Here is a 573-nt window from a genome sequence, read left to right as displayed (position 1 = left end):
GGAGCGCAGCTGACGTCGGCATCTAGGCCGCGACGAGGCGCCAGGGCGCAGCATGCTCACGGGGATTATGTCGATGTCAAAACTGGCGGATCTCGGGTAGGGGGTCCCAAACTGTGCGTCTAATGATAATGGTAACAGCGGGGGACACAATGTTTACCCAGGTTCGGGCCCTCTCGATGGAGGTAATACCCTACTTCCTGCTTGATTGATCTTGATGATATGAGTACTACAAGAGTTGATCTACCACGAGATCGTAGAGGCTAAACCCTAGAAGCTAGCCTATGATTATGATTGTTCTTGTCCTACAGACTAAACCCTCCGATTTATATAGACACCGGAGGGGGCTAGGGTTACACAGAGTCGGTTATAGAGAAGGAGATCTACATATCCGAATTGCCACAGTTCTTCTACCAGGCTGATGTAGAAGCAATACAGAAGATCCGCAGTTCTCCGCGCCAACAGGAGGACTTTGTATCATGGCCTTGGGACAGATCGGGGCAGTTTACTGTCAAGAGTGCCTACCACCTTGCAATGACTTCAATAAGAGATCATCTCAGTCCGGGTGCGTCGAGC

Source organism: Triticum dicoccoides, chromosome 5B, assembly GCF_002162155.2.
Source record: "Triticum dicoccoides isolate Atlit2015 ecotype Zavitan chromosome 5B, WEW_v2.0, whole genome shotgun sequence".
Classification (NCBI taxonomy): Eukaryota; Viridiplantae; Streptophyta; class Magnoliopsida; order Poales; family Poaceae; genus Triticum; species Triticum dicoccoides.
The sequence above is the reverse complement of the archived record's forward strand: the minus strand, read 5'-3'. Positions refer to the sequence as shown.